The sequence below is a fragment of the Manis javanica genome, chromosome 4 (genome assembly GCF_040802235.1).
Source record: "Manis javanica isolate MJ-LG chromosome 4, MJ_LKY, whole genome shotgun sequence".
NCBI lineage: Eukaryota > Metazoa > Chordata > Mammalia > Pholidota > Manidae > Manis > Manis javanica.
The window spans coordinates 90,002,372-90,024,971 of record NC_133159.1 but is presented as its reverse complement, the minus strand read 5'-3'; the positions used below and the strand labels follow the sequence as shown (position 1 = coordinate 90,024,971).

The window sequence follows — 22,600 nt, the reverse complement described above, 5'->3', positions numbered from 1 at the left end:
AAAGCCTGTTAGACACAGAGATCTAAAACATCATTATGGTTTCCTTAGTAATCATGGAGTACTGACCAAGATTCAGCTTATTATGGATCCACCAGTGCCCATGAATCATCTTAATGGTCATTTTACAATCCCTAAATGTAGAATTGGGTTTGACAAACTTAATGTTTGGCATAACTCCCACACTGATTCCTTGTTTTGTGGGGTAAGGTCTCTCATAGTGCAGAGAGCAAAATGAAGACCCTGAAACTGTCACTCTGCCAAGATAGCAAATAGAAAACTATAATGCAATTTGAGCCCAACAGTGTAAGTTAGGAAGGATCTAAAGGATGCGCAGGTAATGGTTCCCAACATATCTCCATTTAATTCACCAGTCTGGCCCCCTGCAGGAAACAGATGGATCCTGGAGGATGACTCTAAGCTACTACCACTACCAATTCATACAAATAGTAGCTCCAATTGTGGTGCTAGATATACAGTCTTTGTGAAAACAGATTATTATGGCCTTGAGTGCAGCAATGTGGTATTCAGTTGGTGAGTTTATTCTTTTTTTGTTATTTATTTATTACCAGAAAAGGGGATTAAAAACAGTTCATATTTACATGCAATGGGTAATAATACACATTTACAGTTTTGTCCCAGAGCTGTATCACCTCTTTTGTTCTTCATCATTTCATAGTACTAAGAAATTGGACCATTTGGCTATCCCACCACAACATCACATTGATCCACCATAATATATTAATTAAGATGAATAATCAAGAAATATCTAGCACCTTAGGGGCCCTATTCAGGCAAATGCCCTCCAGAGAGTAGGTAATAAACCATATGCAGATACAGGGTACTGACACACCATATTTAATGCAAGCAGACAGCATTTCTCTTCTCAAACACCCAAATTATATAGATGATAAATAGGCAGCCTTAAATTTGGATGTAATAAATTCATATTTTAAAACTTAAGTTTTAAAAGAGACTGTTTTAAAACAGGAGCTAAAATAAATACTTTGAAATCTCAATGTTTGCATAATTTGTTGTTGTTAACCTACACAGAAATATTAAGGTTTGATCTCTTTGGTTCCAAATGAGTCTGTCTTAAAATAAACATATTAATGACTTAGAGACAGACTTTCATAACACTTGAACTTGATTGCTTGTGGTATTAATCAACATATAAAATCAACTTTGAATTCCATATAATTAGAATTGCTTGAAGGAAAAACATTGTTAGAATGAAAGATTCTCCAACAAGAAAATAATTAAGTGCTAAAATCTTTGGCAAAGAGAATTAGTATTGTGAATTACTCTAACTGTGCTAGTGTTATATGATTGATGACAGCTTTTGTGCAAGATAGAAATAATGGACCAATATGTATAGAATATATATATTTTAAAATCTGATTATTATCAGTTTTGATTAGTTAGGCTAGTCATAGAAAACAGTATGGTCAATCATTTAAACCAAAAACAATTTGCAAATGATTAATATTTTACTTTCCAGAGTACTTTTTCTTTCTAGATTTAACTTTCCAATTATGTCTTTCTACCCTTAAGGTAAAATTAAAACTAATTTACAATTTAATTCAAATGGCTTTGCAATTATCCCTTCTTCAACCTCCTTTACTCAGAAATATTTTCTCCGTTTAGTGTTACCCATGTTCAAACACTTAGCTCATTCTTCTTTTTTGTAATATACTTTAGCTTAAAAAGTATTTTTATCTTAACATTACAAGAATGTTCTAATAACATTGTTTTTCTATTATCCTGTTAGGAGACAAGGACAACCAAAATGGTTAAAATTTCACGGAAAGTAAAAAAGAAAGCAAGTCAATTATAGTATTAACAAATTGAAAATAAACTCTGATTTTTTAATTACATGAAAATATTCAGCATTTAAATCATTCTTTTAGAAAGTGAATGTTACTGGGATTCCTTGTGCATTAATTTTTTTCAAAATATATTTCTAGTAATTGCTAACAGAATTGAGAAAATTAAAAGTTTTTTAAGAGCATGTTTATCACATGTTACATACTATAAAAAAGTTAATGCACATTCCAATTGTTATATGGAAGTTTTAAAATTAATATGAATTAACTAAATCAAAAATGTTTCTATTATTGAATTTGAGCCACCTATAATATGATATTTAATCTATGAAGCATTTGTTTGGAAAGGAAACAGACAAAATCACAAGAAACAATCATAAACACATGAAATAATAGCCTTATTAAGATGATAATTTCTTAAGTAATTCTGTTTCACAAAATATAAGTTTTAGCAATAGTAAATATGATTTCAGTGTTAATAGTTTTGAGTTTTTTATTACTGTCAGTGGGTAAAATAATGAATTTCACACTTCTTCATAGTGGTTAATTTCTGGGTTATTTGGGCTTTCATAAATGTTTTTCTCTCCTTAAAACAAATTATAACTTATTTTTACAAATGAATTATGTCTGTACTTCAACAAAATTCTTTTTAGAATCTTTATTTTTGGCATGATATAAATTCTGATTTTGTGTTCTGTATTAATATTTTACATATGGGATACAATTAATTTGTATACATTATGTCATTCCCATTTATGGATGAGTGACTATATTTTAAAAGAAACAATATAAATGTGTCCTGTTCTCAATCAATCTATTCTAGAGTCCCTAAGACAAAAAAGGAAAGGACAATCTGACATACTTATTCCAAGATTTTTGGCAAAAGTGAGCTTAATGCTGTCCTGTAAATATTTGTTGGAAATTAAAAATGCAAAGTTGTTGAATGTTTTCATTAGTTACAGCAAATACATATATTTATACATATTGGATATATACTATATAGATGTGTATATACACACAGACACAATGAAATCAATATCACTAATGATTTCATTTATAAAACTTAAGTTTCTTGGAAAACTTAGAGGAAATTCAACCTTGACTTTGTTTTTGTTGTTTTTTGTTATTTCCCTATCTATAAGTTTTGATAAACCACCATCCATTATGGAAAAAGCATCATTTGCAGAATTATTTTAACCTAGTTTGGGCCATATGACTCTTAAAATGTCCTTAACTGACTTGCAAATTAAGCAAAGTAAAATATTTCCAAACAACTAAATGCAAAAAAATGAACAAAGTCCATTCTGATATTTATTTACTTAAAAGTGAGTAAATGAAAGATTGACTATCTGTAATATAACAATTTAGAAAGGAAATGTTAACTCTTCTTTGATGTAGCAATTATCCCCTTATTACTATTTTTGGACTGTGTCAGTCTGAATATTTAAGTACTTTAATTCAGCTATATGCCCAGAATAATTTGAATCAAATTAAGTAAATAGATTCTCAGACATATATTTCCAAAAAGAGTTGTTTTAAATACATAATAATGAGCAGGGTTTATGGGAATGACCAAATTTTGGGTTACATTTTCCATAAATTCCCTGCCTATTTGGAGCAATTAGTAGTTATAATAGGAAATACAAAGTGAGTGTTTTAGAAATTAAACAAATACAAGTTACTGTAATGATAAATTAGCCTTTACTCTTGTAGAGAAAAATAAATGGACAATACACAGCTCCCTGTATTTTGTTTCTACATTGCATTTATTCACATACACTCTGAGAATAGCCTAAAGTCAAATAAATAGGTCACTCACCGAGTTCCTTAGTTTCTGGCTCCTCAGCCAATGGGCCTCCTGTCAACTGCTGCCTTTTTATTGACAAGTCTATTGATTTCCTAATTAATGTACAACTGTTATTGGCATTTACTATGGGAGACATAATTTTAATGTTTGTATGATCAATAGTCCATCAACACTAAGAATTCCTACTGTTAGTTTGAATAGCTGTAACTATAGGGAATTGAGTATTTCTTGACAAATACAGGAAAAACATCGTAAATATTAACAAACCAAAGAAAATGGATGTTCTGTGTGGTGTTCAATTTTACTCCCCCCAAAAAAGAGAAAAACAAATACAAAACAAAAGAAAAAAATCTTTAAAGTAATTCTTCATAGAAGAAGCAACCCAGCAGAGGCTAGCCATTTGGAGTTGAAGAGAATACATAAAAGGCAAGTACTTTTACAATCCTCATCTTCTAGTCTTTTTAGTGCAGAACAAATAAATGGATATTACAAAAAATATAAAATTCTAAAATTTTATATGGATCTAATTAGTTTAATTACAATAATGCCTTTCTCTGATGTTAACAGAACCTTTCAAATATGAAATATCTCTATATTAAGTGAGGTAACTCAGGATGATTGCTTAAAGCATAATAAAGTTGTACTTAAAAATTATGTTTTACAATTATTTGAATTTGTTGAATATATGTATATATTTTTCATGTTAAAAATGAAATGAATCAGGACCAAGTGCAATTTATTCCAACTATACTAGGTTGGTGCAACATTGAAAAATAAGTCAATGTAATGCAGTATATCAACAGATAAATGGGAAAAGTCTTATGATCCTATCAGTTGATGTAGAAAAAGCACTCGACAAAATCCAACATCCATTTCTGATAAAAACTCTCAGAAAATTAGGAATAGAGGGCAACTTCATCAACCTGGTAAAGAAAATCAATAAAAATGATTCAGCCACCATTACACCTTATTATGAAAGACAAAATTATTTTCAACTCAACAAGGCATATATATCTCCTATCACTGATTTTAGATATGCAATCAAAAACACAATTCATGAAAAAAATTAGTTGGACTTTATTAAAATTAAAAACCTTTGCTCTGCAAAAGATACTGTTAGGAGAACATAATCAATTACAGACTGAGAGCAAATATTGGCAAAACATTTATCTGATTAAGGATATATATCCAAAATGTTTAAAGAACCCTCAAAACTTCACCACGAATAATCCCACTAGGCAATGTGGAAAAGTCTGACCAGATGTTTTCCCCATGAAACTACAAAGATAGCAGATAAGCATCTAAAAAATGTTCAACATCATATGTCATCAGAGAAATGCAAATTACAATATTATGAAACAGTTACTAAATAGTATTGATTTATTTATATTTCACACACACAAAACGTGATTTATTGTAAGGAACTGACTCACACAATTATGGAGGCTGAGAAGTCCACAAAACTCCAATTGGCAAGCTGGAGACCCAAGAGAGCTGAAGGTGTTATTCCAGCCTGAGTCTCAGAGCCTGTAATTAGGAAAGATGGTGTCTCAGTTCTAGTGAAAGCCAGCAAGCTCAAGACCCAGGAAGAGCCAATATTTCAGCCAGAGTCTGAAAGCAGGAACAGCAGACCAAGTCCCAGCTCAAAGGCATTCCAGAGGAGGCTTTTGCTTGGGATCATAAGAATTATCAAACTAGTGGCTTCCTTGTTGCCCTTGTTCCCTGTATATTCAAGAAGAACTTTATGCATCCGTCATGTAGACAGCATGATAGACTTAAAAAATTAAATATCTGTATCTTTAAGATGAAATTGAATGTCCACCCCAGGGTGACCCAGCTGCCTCCGGTTTAATAGTAGTATTTAAATGCATACATTCCAACAACTGACAATAGCAGTTGCTGGTGGGAATGTTCAGAAACAGTAACTCTCATTCATCATTAGTGGGAATGCAAAAGGGTATGGAGAATTTGAAAGAGTTCAGCAGTATCTTACAAAACTGAACATAATCTTTATGTTCCAGTAATGGTGTGTTAGGTGTTAGGTATTTACTAACTGAGTTGAAAACACCAAAACCTGCATGTGAATCTTCATAGTAACTTTATTCATTCATAATCGCCCAAACAGGAAATGGCTAAGATACCTTTCAACAAGTTACTGGATTAAAAACAAAAACAAAAACAAACGAACAAAAACAATGATGGTATGTTGATTAATTCTAAAAATAGAATATTATTCAGCAATAAAAAGGTAATAAGCCATGCAAAGATTTAAATAATTCTAAATGAATATTGATAAGTGAAAGAAGCTAGTCTGCAAGACCATATACTTTTAAATTACATTTACATGACACTCTGGAAAAGGAAAAACTACGGAGACAATAATAGGTTGGGAGTTTGAAGTAGAGGGTTAACAGGTAAAGCACGTGGGATTTTCAATTATTCTGCGTTAAATTATTCTGGTTGATAACTGAAACAATGGATACATAATATTATCCTTTTAAAACAAATAGAACCTTTTAGTACTAACGGTCAGCCTTAATGTATGGGAAAAAAAAATCATTTAAGAGTCAAGGAATCCCAGAATGAAATCTAGACTTGACATGATCTAACTATTGCAAATGCATGAAGTGACCTCACTGAAAAAAGTGGAGGAGAAATTTAAGTAGTTGGAAATGATGGATTTTATAAGACTAAAGGCAAAAGAATCTGTATGTCAGCATTTTATTCTAGGTGTTAAAGTTGTTATCCATGAGTAATGATTAACAATTCTGAAACTGTTACATATGGTTTTATTTGATATATACATTTTTGTTTTTCACTTGTTTGTTTTTACTTGTTTAATGTGTTTACAAGGAAATCTTAAATCACATATGTGGCTCACATTGAATAAATATTGCACAGTCATGTGTCCAAACAATGACAAATTTCTGAAGATTCCACTGGTTAGCACATATAGCTTTATAAGATTTAATATGACCAAACTTATTTCTGAAGGTTCTACATTTTAATAACTCCTACCTAAGACTTATTGAACAGTGATGAAGTCAATGGGTGTCAGATGATGGGAACTGGGTTTCTCCCTATTGGAGTGGAAGGTTATGGATTAGCAAGACAGGGAAGGCTAGAATGACCCCTATGGCTCAAGGATTAGGTTGGAGACATTATCATGCTAATGCTTACATGTATACAGATGGCTACATAGAAAAATATTTATAGATATGTTTGTATCCACAGGTTACTATACTCATATATATTTCCTTTCTCTGTCAGCTCAGAGTGAGTTTGGGCAAAGACGCTCCAGTAGTGACCAGCCCACCTAGACCCAGTTTCAAATTTCTAATGTTATTCTCCAACAGAAGGAACCAGAGCTCCTTGGAAACCTGGCTGATTCTAGAACTGTGGCAGGAAGTACACATATTTAACCTGGAGCCTCTCATAGTAAGGAAGTATGTGAACACACACACACACACACACACACACACACGTGCACAATGATGGGGCACACCCAGGAGTCAACTGAAAAAGCTCCTGATGGCCAAGGTGAAACAATTTGAAAACAAAAACAAAGTAATACTGGATTACAACACAAAACATAAATATCCATGTGTCTATATTGACACAGACAAATCTCCCATTCAGAAGAATTCCAATAATATATGTAGATACTCAACTCTCAAGTTGGTGAAGCATAACTCTCCACTTGTTAAGGATGGGCTGTGTGTAGTGACTTCTTTTCAAGTAGTACATTATGGAATAAGGAGGAAAGCATAATTTTACAGATGAAGAAACCTAAAAAATAGTGCTTCATCCAGGGGATCAAAATTAACTTGAACAGTGATAAATCATGCTAAGTCATATATCCTTAATATGAAATGATAAGATCACTTTACTTCTGTGGTTTTCTTCTCCCCTCCAAAACCCATAACGTCAGTCTAATCATAAGGAAAGAAAAGGATAGACACATTCCAATAGGGAGGCATCCTACCAATTATCTTGCGAGGAGTCCTCAAATGTCAAGGAATCTTCAAAAAGGAAAGTCTGAGAAACTGTTGCAGGCAAGAAAAACCTAAGAAAATACGACAGCTAAATGTAATGTGATATTCTGGATTGTATCCAAGAACCAGAAAAGGACATTAGCTTAAAACAAAAAAGAAATCTGAATAAAGTATGATTTTAGTGAATAATTATGTATGAATTTTGGTTCTTTATGTGTTAGAATTGTACCATAACTATATTAGATGTTAATGAAATGATGTGGGATATATGAGAGCTCTCAAACTATATCCCTAACTTGTCTGTGAATCTAAAACTATTTTGAATGAAAAGAAAGTAAGAAAATAAATGAATCAGGAAAAAAGACACCCCCACTTATCCTTAACTGGCCACACAATGCAATTTTTAAACTTGTGAATTTGATATCAGTTAATAAATAATAAATTAATATGATCTTGTGTTTTAATTAAAGTCCACGTGGAGAATTAGAATTAAAATGCTGTAATTTATTAATGATCTATGTTCTCAATTTATAGTTAATAAATTATAATAAATCATTATAACCTAAGAATACAGTTCTAGATTGTGTTTTCAGTAAGTGAAAATGATTTACCCCTTATTTTTCATCTATTTGGCAATAAAGTATCATAAATCTTATGAAACTTGGATAATCTCCAAGCAAATATTATTTTACAAAAGAGATATTTAGAACTAGTATGCAAGTATAAATCTCTACACGCCTTTGTGGGTGTCAGTATTATCCTAACAAGTGTAATGTTAGGATTATTGTAGGTAGGTGAATTGTGTAACATTCCTTTTCAGGTACCTTGCAGACCAGCTATTTAAACATATTTTTTCAGTAAGAATTAACTGTAATAAATATAACAATAATGTCTTACTCAAAGCTTCTTGAAGTTTTCAAATAACTGGCATTCACATGATCTTATTTGATACTATTTGTGAACACTGGGGTTCACAGGGCAAGTTGTTTAATGTCCCTTTTGCAACCAAGGAAAGCACTTTCTAGAAATTAAATGATGGAACATCACCATTTTTGGTGGCATCTTTGAAAATTTAGTAAATTGACACTCTTATTATTGCATGTACAATTATAATTCCCTGTTATCTTCATTCTGTTTTTCTCTATTCGAGCAAGACTAAATTTTATCATTGTACTACCTTAACTAGGGATTAAAATTCCTAATTCATCTTATATTACATATAAGCTTGTTATTATATCTTTTATTTATAATTTATATTTTCATATGCTTATTGTCATATATTTATAGAATTTATTGACAAAATAGTTACTAATCATCCTTCATTTTCCCACTCATCATCCTTACAACTTCACTGATATCTTTTTTCAGACTTCTACTTCTCGTTTATTCTCTGATTGACAGCCTTTTTTTATAGAGAAAAATAAATTCAGTAAGCTTTATTGTTTTTCAGTCAATCCCTCTCTAAATTAGAATTGTGGTATGTAAGTAACACAACATAACTCCTATAATTCTCCTAATACTGAGAGTCATTTCTAGATAAATTAATTGAGACTACTATTTTAGAAATATTTTTGTCATTTTTATATTTATATGTTGTTCATATATTTTTATATTTTATCATTTAAAAATAGTAGTGATATTATCATAAGAGTTAATTTTACTAATAGATTACTGTAGATATTACTTTATGAATCATCTGTAAGATAAAATTTAATAACTGAGATGACAAAAATAGTTAAAATGCCTTATCTGTCAAAGATATATTATCGACTTTTTTCAGTGGGACAATAATAGATTTAATATTAAAGGTAACTAAGCTTTTGTGGAAGGGGGTGACATTATGTTCGTACAGGAAATAATGGACAAACTGTGGTACATCAGTCTTAGAAATCATTAAATAATTCCTCATTTAAGGGAATAATGATGAGAAGGCAGAAAAGAAAAAAATCATTGCAAATTCAAATTTTAGCTTCTACATGTTAAAAAGGAGGAAAGGCAAAGGAAAAATAAATCTAAAGAAGTAAGGAATGACCTTAACTTAGAATTGGAATTTAACCTAAAAAATCAAATGCAGTGTGAAATAATCTATGGAAGAGTTGGAAGATGAAGAAGTAAATGTGGTTCAAGTTGGGGCAAGTGGCATGGGGTTGCTAAAGGCAAGGAATACTATTTCAGCTTTGGACATTTTGAACTGATAGCTAGGTAAGGAGAGAAAACCTAAGGTCACTTGGGTATATTATTAAAGTTTTGAGTATGACCTGGCAAAAGTTTCTGATGACTTGGTTGTTAAGAAACCTTGATTGGCTAAAAATACATTTCATTAAAAGATGATTCATATTGTAAAAGGCAGTTTGTGTCCAATCTATAATCACATGCACAGTTTGAGTGATGAGAGTAAATGGTGACTACATGGAATAAGCCTTTTTTAATTATATAAATGAATTAAATCACTATAGATCTACTAAGAAAATGCCATGTAATTATCAATTTTATGCATAGTTTCAAGATGATCTAATAACTTTACTGAACTTGTGGAAAAACTATTATGTGATTATTTCTTCAGCATATTTATTTAAATATGTGGCATAATTTTTTTAACACTCCTAACCTTCTATAGAATCTTCATAATAATTTCTACATAGGCAATATTAAAAAGGCAATTTAGTAACAAATATTTAAGTGTTAATATGTGAAATTTAAAGTGAAGTCTTTTTGCAAGAACAGTCTTTTCAAAAGGAATGGTAGCTTGAAAATGATAAACTTTCTATTAATAAAATAACAAACTCAAAATTCCAATACTTCCCTTACTATGTGTGTTTTTATATGTCTTACAATTTAAAACTTTCCACAAAATAATTTATTATTTAGGTACTGGTTCATTTGTTTTCCAGTGCCCTCAACGCACTAAAATATAAGCTATGTTTTCCCTATAGGATACCTAAGGCTGAGAACAGTGCCATGTGTATAGTAGGCACTTAAAAATAAATATGTCTAAGACATGTTGCCATTAGATTTTTCCTGATTAATGTAAAAAACACTTGAAAGGAATCATCAAGTCACACTACTTTCCCTTTCTATATTTAGCCGTATGATAGGGAAGGAGACCAGAAACAGGGTCTAAATACAGTGAAATCATAAAGAAGACCTGGACTATATTTGACTTTGATGTGATAAACCATCTAATTAGACAAAATCAGAATTCCAGCTAGATTGTTTTTGAAAAGTTGCCATTAAATACTTTAATCATAGATGCTTAAAGGGTAGGTTAAAATACATAGTTCCATAGATTTCTGTCTTTATGTCAGAAGTCACAGATTAGTCATTTACAAAGAATAAAAAGGTAAGGATGGGAAGTTTTTAGCTTTGGTGTAAACCAGGACTTTAATGTGTATGCAAAATTAGCTAGAATTAAGGAAAAATCTCTCTTGGTATTAGTTATCATGTATTGGTAGAACATAATTAACCTAGGTTCGCTATATTATGTATGATTTTCCTGTATATGATTTATAGCCATTGTTTTTAAATGAGTAAAATGATTTGGGCAGCAAAAATGTTTTAAAATTTTATTCTATCTTTTTAAAAAGAAATATTAAAGCAATGTAACTTGCTTTAATACATTTCTTTAATTCAGATAACATAATTACTGGCTCTTGAAAATGCACCTACCAACTATCGAAACTGTAGTAACAGCATCTTTAACATAGATAAACAGAATAAATGTAGAATTGCAAATATTAACTCAATGTTAACAAGTGTTGATACTTTCTGAATGCTTACTATTTACTGTGTGTTGTGTGGTAGGTAACTTACATATGTAGAAGCTCATTAGTCCTTGGAAGAACCCTGTGAGTAGATATCAACATCTTTATTTTTCAGATGAGAAATCCAATGCAGAAAAATACCTAATAAACTGTCAAAGGCACACAGTGAAACCAAATGGGAATCTAGGAAGCTCTGACTTGCAACTCTGGTCTCAACCATTGTATCTTATTGCTTCCCATTAAGTTACAATGAGCACAAAGCACAATATTTGTTGCAATGTTTCTATTGGATTTTAGACTATACCAAAGAGGTAGTAAGAAATAGAATTACCAAGATTTAAGTGAAACTATCTTGCGTATTGTTAAAACATTTCCAAATTTCCACTTGGGGAAATATCTCCACATTTAAAATGCCAATATTCTATACATACACTAATAGGAAGATAATGTGCATAAATAACAGGAGATGTGCATAAATAACAGATATAGCCAGATCTTAATTAAACACTGTTGTATACGAAGGATAATGAACCTGGATAGAGTGTGTGTGTGTGTGTGTACAGAAGATGGAAATATATAGATATCTTTAGTATACATTCACACAATATAATTATTTTTAAAAATACCCTAAAAACTGGGATATACCTTAGGCAAGTCACAAGCAGATAAATAAACATATATAAGTTCTAACAGAAGAGTTCAGAGATATGGAAGTTCAGCTGAGGAATTCCATTACCCATCTATTGGGAACCTAGTAGGAGTGAAGAGCAGGAATTATATCAAAATAATATCCTGGGCAGAGTTGAACATTTCTTCAAAGTTGATGAGAAACAAATGATTTCTTCATTTGTCTCCTTGAGATGGAGCAACACCAAGTACCAAGCAAGACAAACAAAATTTTTTTACATAGAAGTTTATCATTGAGAAAGGACAAGAAAGAGAAAAATCTTAAAAGTCAGGAGAAAAAAATGTTAAAGAACAGCCAGATTAGAATAATGGAAGACTATAAATGAGTAAAGAAAAAACCCCAGATTCTGCTAACAAAATCAATCTAATATATTTTTTAAATTTTACCATAGAGGATTTTACCACCCAAATACTGTCATAGTTGGCTCAAAAGAGGTAAAATTAAAACTAGAAAGGGTAAAAGCAAAACATGTCAAATTTATCTGCAGTTTTATATTCTTAATTAAAATATAGAGCAAATATAACAAAAATGTTAGGAGTCACTCATTCCAAGAGTTAAAAATAATTGTATATTTATTTTTTTAGTTATGGTTTTGTTTACTTTTAATATTTTACCATAAAAAGAAAACAATAAATATAGTTTTCCTTCTTTGCTCTTGTGTTTCACTTTCCTAAGGCATAAGGCATGGCAGTGAAAAAAGGTACTCAGATATTCTCCCTCTGCTGTGGGTACAGCAGCAAAATAAATAAGATAAATAGTAACAATACTACTACTAGTAGTATAGTAGTAGTGGAATGATAGTAATACTGCTAATAATAAACAATGAGTGAACAGGCCTCTAAGAAATAATTTGTCTTTGAAACAAACACTGAGATGAAAAAAATTGTTAATTACTGCATTCTGTTTCATTCAGCAAAACAAAATCAATTCTAATATTGAACTGTTTTGTTTGTGAAACATGTTATTTAGATAACTGAAAGTACATATTCAAAGAGTATGCAAGCAAAATAATTTTAAAGGGATCAAACTGAGATCTTTGTATTTGTTCTAACAAAAACTTTCTCTCAGTGTTCAAAGGGCATACTCTTCACTCATCCCAAACCTCATTGTGCTCTATTGTCCTGCAGTACGAAAAACTCTGGGTGCAATGAAGACAACATTTTCTTTAACAAATCAATGCCTCTTAAATATATAGAGATATCTGCCTTTCCTGCCTTATAAATTTCTGTTGGGGTGAAGAACACAGATGGAAATAAGATATTTTGAATTTAGACATATGTGATGGAGGGCTGCAGCAGGAGTAATGCCAATTTTTGCATAATGAATTCATCTCTTCCAGTTCATGACTATTTTCAAAGAATGCATCTTTCAGGAGAGAGTCCCATGATAGCAAATGATCCTTGTAAGAAATATTTCATGCTAAAAATAGCTATTTCCCCCCCACCCCTCACTTTTTAAAAGTAAGCGACTTTTTCCAGCTAGTGTTAAAACTCATTCCTAGACTATGTCATTGGCTGGAGAGAAAAAGAACCATTCCCCAGCCAAGGCAGAACAGATGAGTAAAACTAAATTCTTCCAAATATAACTACAATGTTTTCTAGGAAAACTGAAGTTTTCAAAATATATTAGTTAAAATCCATGGATAGGAATTGCAGTTTGAGTGTATATTATTGAATAAGGCATTTAGGACCATGCTGTTAATTATATCTTGAAATACTCTAATTAAAGGCAATATGCATCTTGTTTCCCTTTCCTATTAACAAAAACTAAAATTATGTGCAATTTTGCCACATCTATTATTTTTTAGCATAGATACCTTTCTCTTGTATTGAACATACAGGATTATTTTGATAATGGTATCTAATGAATTTAATGGTGCTTTTCTGGTTTTACAATAGATTCTTATTTATTTAAACTCAAATGTGCAAACTAGAGTCCAATATATTTGTACAAACATATATGGGTAACTTTACACTAATGGTGCTTAATGTCAAGAATGCATTTTTACTGACCCTTCGGCACCAATGGAGGTCATCATGCATCTCAGGGGAATGATGGTATGCTCCCGGAAGCCGTGATGGCCAAAGAGTAGCCTCAGGGAAGGACGGTTATAATAATCCTATTTTTCTTTGCTGACAATATCAGGCCTTCAAGGGTCTTCTAGATATCTTCTGTCATTGCCAAGGGGTTACCCTCACTTGCAGCAAATATGTAATAAGGATGTAACTTTTATCATACCATCTCTCCTTTCTTTCTGTTACTCCATTTGTAATAACCTCTGCCTTCTTGGATAGCAAAATTACAGATTGGCTACTTATCTAGCAGCCAGTGGTATATATATATATTGCGACCTCAACAGATAGGAGCCTTTGGGCCTTCTAATCTATTCACTACTCAGGATTATAGAGCACACTGATTAATGGACACAGCCTGCTCCATGTTAGGTAACAATGTTACTGCCACAGCCAGAGAGTCTGTAACGACTCCATATTCTCTAAACTACTGGCACCACCACTCTTTCAGCAGGATTGAATTGGAAAAGATTTTTTCAGCAAAACATCTTAGAAGCTGTGATGGATTTAATTATCTAAAATGGTCATAGTTATCTAGACATCACCAGAGAAGCCCAACAAAATGGATTTAGTAATGTTGAATATCCAAATGAAAAAAAGAGAAATATAATAACAAAATTCTGTTTTACTCTTTCATTTTAGAACTTACTCTTTCATTTTTTCCCCCTAATCATTGTTTTTTTAAATTATTTCTAAATTGAATTTATGTTACCTAGGCTAAAGCCAAAGGTTTCTGATCTGACTTTCCTACTCAGTTAAATCAGCAAGGAGGAAAGAAGAGTTTCTTGCATCAACGCTAAAGATAACTCTGTAATTAGTCCTTTTCATGATGGAAATTTTTAAGTTCACCCTTTTTTTACAGTATCATTGACTTAGCTCATATTAACTGAGCAATCATTGTAGGAAACTAGTCCATACCTCGATTTCTACATACAAGTATCCAGGGGCTTCAGCATTTTCTCAGCCCTAATCTACATGGCATTTCAACCACAGGTTATACCTGCTATCCAGGTGACTACACAAAAGAAGCTTGACAAGATCAAAAGATTTTTCCCAGAAAACCTATCACAGGCTAGAATTCAGTCTCTGTTATACTACAACTTCTGTGAACTACTACATATGCAAACAAGCATGGAAAAAGTTATATGTGAGACCAAGCAATCAATGAATGAGTTTGGCATTCAGATGCCATCCTTCTTATTTAAAGAAGCAAAGAGAATTGGTTAGCTCAGCAGCAATTACATAGCTAGGAAACTTCCTGGTTAGAGGAACCAAGAAGCACTGTTTTCTAAAACTTAGGTGGTGGAGACATAATGTAAGTACATCAAGGATCTAGTTTATAAATAAGTAAACAAATCATGTGCCAATGTTGAGTATATTTGTGATTTACATATTACTGAATCACTAGCCTACAGTTTTTAAAGTGATCACTTGCCAAAACCTGTCTTCACTCAAATATTAAATAGTTCCCATGAAAGAGGAATTATAAAGAGTTGTATTATACTACTTGGAATCCCAAACACCTTACAGGCTAACCACCATGAAACAGGTTGAAAAAATGTACAAAGAAAGGATATACCAAAGAAGGAATAAGAAAATATTTTAAAGATGGTTTTGAGTTAACTTGTTCCTTATTAGCAGTTATAAAAGTTCCATGCTCTTTAATTTATGTAAAATCCTAAGCTTATATTTCACTAATCACCTAGGATAAGGAAATTATGGAAAGATTTTGGTGGCCATAAATGTCAGATGAAAGCATTTGGAATCAGTTAGCAGGCAGTGGAAAAACGTGGGTTACTTCTAGAAAGAACTGTGATGATCTAAGGCAACCAACTGTCTGTAGTATTGGAAATATTGAGGTACACAGCCAATATGGAAGACACTGATCATATATGTCTAACAAGTGTTGAAGTAGTGATAGTGTGAATGAGTAAGTAAATTTAAAATTTTTAAATTTTCATTTACATTTTAATATCCACATCATGCTTTTGAGTACCAAAGAAAACAGTGTAGATCTAAACTACAATGTAGAAAGGTTAATCTCAGCTTGATAAAAAATAGCTTACATTAAGTGGGCATTTATTCAGTTTTTACTATAATGTCCAGGTAGAAATAGAGTTCTGGAGGAGCGGCATTGGCATCAAAGAAAGAAGGAATTCAGGAAGATTAAATCCATATTGGTGAAGACAGATGATATTGTACTAACAGAAATATTATATTTGAGGTGTTAAAGACATAATCATTTAAATAGTAAATCTTTATTATTAAGTCATCCACTTTTTGATGACAGTTGAATCTATGTATACAGATTATCATGTTATCTTCCAAACATACTAAGATTGGAAGTTTAAGGATAACGTTTTGTTGAGACCTCCATACACAAATGAGTTCCAGCCAGAAACAAATGTCATATGCAAATGAGGTCACAGAGAGATTTTAATATCATACAGGTATGGGCAGGATTAAGGTACACCAACAAAGAGAGGAGAGGTACTGGAGGGATGCTTTTAACACTTCACTCCTAACAGGATGAATGAAGGGTGACATTGCCAGAACACGGAGAGAATTACAGCTGAAGTTAGAAGCAAGTGTTGCTGGAAAGTAATGGATGCCTTAGAATAGAACCACTAACAATCTGTATAATGGCAGAGAAGGAGATGAAGGAATAAATGCTTTGACCACTTCTTCCCTCCAGTCTTCCACTGGTATCTATCATTGGCCTAACCTAATCAGATGATGGGAGGCAAAAGGGTCAACTTGGTACACAGCATAGTCTCCTGGATGAAAAACAGATAAAAAGAGCAGTGAGTTGGATCAAGGATGGCTAATGAAGAAAATCCAGTACACTAAATATTGGTGGTAAAGGAGGGGAAATAGAGACCATAGAAATGCTTTGTCAAACCAAAAAGTCTATGTGTGAGATGTCATTGATTTATTTATTTAAAAAAAATATGTGTTTAGGCCTTCTATTTGCTAAGTACAGGTTAAATTTTTAAAAATATGTGAAAACATCACAGAAGATAATGACTTTGAAAATATCATTTAGTTTGGTGATTTGGTAGTCTGGTAATAATTTTTTTAACGATAGTTTTAATATGAGTTTTGGACACAAGCAATATTATAAAACAGCTTCTTCATAAGGTCAAATGAGATTATTTGTCAGAATGTTAGAGGGAGCAAAAACATACCCATTTAATTAAAAGAAATGCTAGATTTTTCTCTTAATTCAAATAAATCGTAGATAAAAGAGATTTAATATATACTGTATATGTTATATACACTCAGCCACTTATTAAAAATATAAGAGAAAGTAATATAATGAATCTGAGAAGAAATGAATAGTCATGAACAGGAAGTTAAAGCCAGGGACACTGAAGAATAGAGAATAAGGGTTAGTGTACATAGGCATTTACCAGCAAAGGGACTGAAGTAAAGTCCATGAGAAGTCAGATCTGGATTTCTTAAATAATGATAGAAATAGTGATCCAGGATGATGCAAATAAAGGCTCTAAAATAGTTCAAACAAACAGATCTGCAAACACTAAGAAACACTGATTTTTTTTCTTGGTGAAGTTAAAGTGTCCAACACTAAACATGGTTCAAGTATCCAGTAGGATAGTATTATGGCTGTTACGAGTTCTGCTCATTTTGTCTTTGTGGGTACCTTCTTCAGCAAAAAAATATTAGAATTTATATATCATGGCTATGCTAGTATAAAGATGAATATAAGCCAGGTTAGATTCATTGTTATATACTCATTATTATATTCATTTCTCTGCTGATTTTAAAAGATATTAAAATGGAAAAATTTCTCAGTGCCCCTAAAATATTGTGGGCTATAGACACTGTGCCAACTTTGTCTGATAGACTCGTGGACAGACTGTTTCTTATATGGTAAAAAAATCTGAGTTTCCCATCAGAAGAGCTATGCCATCAATATGCAAGATTGAGGCCTGGAAAGAGTCAAATCAAATATCACATATCACATAAGAAGATGGAATACAACAAAGAAAAAAAAATCCCATATAACATGATCTTTCAAACAACAATTACAGAGTACATAAGATTTCACACAAAAATTACTCTATTTAACAGAAAATGCAAAAAAAATAAATTAAGGATACTAAATAGCAACAGATAGAGACATTATGAAGCATTCTCAAGAGGACCATGAATACATTTATTGAGAATGTCTAAAAACATGCAGGAGGGCAACTATGCAGCAAATAAAGGAATTTATTAAATAATGTAGTGAAAAGACCATAGGTGACTCCCAGTGAGTCATACTTTAGTATACTCCCTTTGCTTATGTACAGGTGGAATTTGTGACTTGCTTTATCAACAAAATGAGACAAAGATAATGGGACGTCACTTTATGATTGTGTTTTTATCTAAAACTCTTAGCCACTGCAAAGAGAGAGATTGATTCTCCTCCTGGTCTTGAAGAAGCAAGCTTCCATTTTGTGAAAGTGTCTGTGGGAGGACCACATGGCAGGGAACTGAGAGTAGGCTCCGGAACCTGGTGGTGGCCTCAAGTCAACAATTAATAAGGAGAAATCCAGGACCTCCAGTTACAGAGTTACTAGGACATGAATTCTTTCAACAAATTCTAAATGAACTTGGAAGCATATTCTTTTCCAGTCAAGTCACCTGAAGAAAATGCAGTCTGGCCCACACCTTGACCATACCGATTTAAGACCTGGAGCTGAGTCCAGCTAAGCCATGCCAGGATTCTTGGTTCACAGAAACCATGAGACAATAAATGCACATTGCTTTAAGAAAGTAAGCTTTGGTAATTCATCACACACAACAGAAAATAAGCAAATAAGAAATGATAAGCATAAAAAATGATTTGGGAAATAGAAACATTCAAATTTTTAAATAAAAATTCACCCACACAGTTGGTAAACATAATGCATATTAGATACAACAACAGCTGAAAAAAGAATTAGTAGATTGGAGAATAAATATAAGTAGTCTGAAATGAAGCATGTGAATACTTAAGTGGAAAATATAAAACATAATTTCAGAGATACTGTGGCTAAAATGAGTAGCTCCACCACATAGTTAATGAAGTTAAGGGAGAGAAAATGGATAAAAAGGGAACCAGAACACTTGTAGTCTATGAAGATAAAGAAATATTATAACTGAATATCTTCTAGTACTAGATGTTTGAGTCCTCAAACTAAAAGAATTTCCAGGTTACATTAGCAGAGCTAAGTAAATTTTAGAAAAACCATCATTCAGCTAATTCACTGAAACTTCAGAACATCAAATATAAAGACAAATATGAAAATCAAACAGAAATGATAGCTCTTCTGCAAAAGTACAACAATCAAATTAATAGAGATGTTTTGTAAGTAGGAATGAGTCAGTAAACACTGGAGTCATAGCTTTAAAGCGAAGTGGAAAATAACAGTAAATTGGAATTCAGTTACTCTCTATTCTCACTCAAGCAAAAGGGTACACTGTCAACATTTTGGGGAAATGGTGCAGAAATGTACTACCAGAGACCCTCAGTGAGAGGATTATTAAAGACTATCATTTATTAAGATGAAATGTTAATTCAGTAGAGAAATTAATGTAGAGATTAAAAAAAGAGGGGGATGGTGTGGTGAACAAAGAAATTTATACAGCAAATTACAAGGTGTGAGTAATAATTTAGGGTAATTATTAAATAAATAATTAAAATGCAAATTTCCCATTTAAAGCAAACTGGAATTAAAAGTATAGATATATATATAATATAGCAAAAGAAAAGAGAAGTACAAAGAGAAATCATTCCACTCTGATTTTGTTTCTTATTCCAAGAGGTCAAATATTCTAATTAATTTTAATTAAAAAGTAACATAGTTATGTTAAAATATTAAATGTGCTATAGGGAAAATTAAATGTATATTTTATGAATCATTAAGGGAAAAAGTCTATATGAAAATGACTTTATCAAGTTCAGAAATTCAAGAAAGTGAAGAAAGGTAAAAACTATGGCAAATAAAAGCAAAATTCAAGGTGATAGTAACTGCAAATACTATAATCACCATAGTCACATGCCTCATCAATTTAAAATGAGAGAGTTCACCTTAAAACTACATGCTGTTTTAAGTAATACAACTAAGCACAGTTTCAAAGAGTAAGTGGGAATTAATGGGTGAAGGGATATACAATTGGTGAAGGGATATACAATTGAAAAAGAGGAATCTCCCCCTTAAAAAAATTATTCTGCCTCAATATTTATGTTAAAAAAGAACCAAAACAAAATTATTTAACAGGAAAATTCTTACTAAGAAAAGGGGTACATAAGGAATATTTAAAAAGATTCATATATACATATGTAGCCAAAGTATTCAGATTGTATATGCAAAAAAATACAGATAAAACCTACAAATTTATAAAAATTTCACAATTCCACAACTGTAATGGAAAATTATGACATATCTTTCCAGTCAAAATTATTTAGTATATTAAAGTTTGGTATGGTATATTTAAGTGCTAACATATGACTATTAATTATATCAATAGATTTAACAATACAATTTGCAACAGTTCTTTCTAGTCCCATCATTTTATTCAGTGAGGATGTACAATCTACAAAGCACTACTACAAAGTATGTTTTTTTACAGATATATTCATAGGAACACCAATGTTTTATCATTACCAATATCAAGCTTTCATATACTGTAACAAGTTAGGAAGAACAAAATTGAATCAGTTTACATAAGGTTAATAATTTCCTAATTTAAACCTGAATATTTGTCTAATACCATTCCCACCATATTCTTAATTCAAATAATCAATTGCATTATCAATTCCTTTAAGGGCAAAAGTAGTAGGGTTTTGATATGCTATAATCCTACCAGATATTAGACAAAACTTTTCAAAGCAATTTAGGATATTAAAAACAAAATGCCAATATGTGAGTAAAGCCCATGAGATAAATTTTGAGACAAAATTTAAACAGCCTAGTGCTAACACAAATGTACTAACAACTTTATGTCCCATTGGACTCATCAACCATAGAGATGGTTCAAGTGTCCAGTAGGACAGTATTATGGCTGTTATGAGTTCTACTCATTTTGTCTTTATGGGCACCTTCCTCAGCAAAAAAAATATGTATCTCACTAGCCAGCTGCTTATGTATTTTTTTTTCCAGCAATATGCAATCTTAAAGAAAAATATCCTAGTTACACAGAGGGAACTTTAAAGATATGCTCTAAAGGAGTAATCTCTGAAATTCCTACTATTTGAATGATCCAGAAAGCAGTTTAACAGAAAGATCCAAATATCTAGGAAAGAGATGACATCATGTGTAATTATCTATTAACATGTTTTTGACAAACTAGTCAGACAATAGAGATAATCATATTTCTGGAAAAGTGTATATATTAGTTTTGAGGAGAAAGAGGTAATAACATTGTCATTTTATATAGATACCAGGTCATTAAAAGTTAAGGAAATCAACCATGGTAGGGAGGGTTCTTAATTAAATATTTGACTAAAGCAAAAAAATGACTCTTAGTCACAGAGGTAAAAAGATGAATGAAATGAAATAATAGAAAGATAGTAATAATTAAACTATGTACTGTTTTGAGTGCTTTCATCAGGTGATAAATATATTTTATTATTAATAATTACAATATAATCTTAAAAAATACTTTGAGATATTTTACCCATAAATATATGGTCAATTAATTTATGACAAAGAAGCCAAGAATATACAATGGGAAAAGGATAGTCTCTTCAATAAACAGAGACAACATACATGCAAAAGAATGAAACTAGTAGAACATTATCTTACAAAATACACAAAAATTGACTAAAAATTGATTAGCAATTTGAACATAAGATCTAAAACCATAAAACTCATAGAAGAAAACATAGGTGTTAAGCCCCTTGACATTGGTCTTGGTGATGACTTTTTAAATCTGACCCAAAGCAAAAGCAACAAAAGCAAAAATAAATAAGTGGGGCTACATCAAAGTAAAAAAGCTCTGTACAACAAAGGACACCTTCAAACAAAATGAAAAGGCAACCTACTGAGTGGGACAAAATATTTGCAAATCATGTATCTGATAAGGGGATAATATCCAAAATACCTAAAGAACTCATACAACTCAATAACAAAAAATAAATAAACAATCAGACTTAGAAAAATGCAGAAGATCTGAATTGATATTTCTTGAAAGAAGACATACATATGGCCAACAGGTACATGAAAAGATGCTCAACATTAATAATCACCACGGAAATGCAAGTCAAAAACACAATGAGATATCACCTCATACCTGTTAGAATGATTATTATCCAAAAGACAAGAAATAAGTGTTGGTGAGGTTATGGACAAAAGGAAGCCCTTGTGCTTTGTGGTGGGAGTGTAAATTGGTAAAGTCACTATAGAAAATGATATGCAGATTACTCAAATAATTAAAAATAGAATTATTGTATGATCTAGCAAT

General features: G+C 31.5%; 1 long non-coding RNA gene across 1 annotated transcript in view; it reads right to left on the bottom strand.

Moving 5' to 3' along the window:
• Window positions 1–22,600, bottom strand: part of LOC140848717 (uncharacterized) — a 75,599-nt gene that overhangs the window by 583 nt on the left and 52,416 nt on the right. The gene's annotated exons all lie outside the window — the stretch shown is intronic.